The following is a 391-nucleotide window of genomic DNA, read 5'->3' on the forward strand; positions in this document are numbered from 1 at the left end:
CAGATCCGACACAAAACACTCGGAATCCACCAAGCACCAAACCTTGAATGGATTTCCACCAAAAGCATATCGGACATAAGTAGTTTCATCGAAACCTCAAAATGGTTTGAGAGAGAAGGTGAAACGTAATAGCAGATACAGGAGGTTCTACGAATAGTGTATCAAAATGGCACATCAAGTGCTAATTGAGCCCGATAGGGCTGCACTCCTACCTACCTACCTGCTCAATATGAATCTATGTAACCTTGCTCAAGCGCAAGGTTGCTCAATTTGAATCTACGCAACCCCTTGCTCAATATGAATCTACGCAACCTCGTCTGCGAGATGTTCGAGCAGCAAGCGAAGCGGTGACAATCGGCGATCGTTTGTTCGTTTCTTTCGGCACAGTTCG

This window comes from Bactrocera neohumeralis, unplaced genomic scaffold (genome assembly GCF_024586455.1).
Source record: "Bactrocera neohumeralis isolate Rockhampton unplaced genomic scaffold, APGP_CSIRO_Bneo_wtdbg2-racon-allhic-juicebox.fasta_v2 ctg3199, whole genome shotgun sequence".
NCBI classification, from domain to species: domain Eukaryota; kingdom Metazoa; phylum Arthropoda; class Insecta; order Diptera; family Tephritidae; genus Bactrocera; species Bactrocera neohumeralis.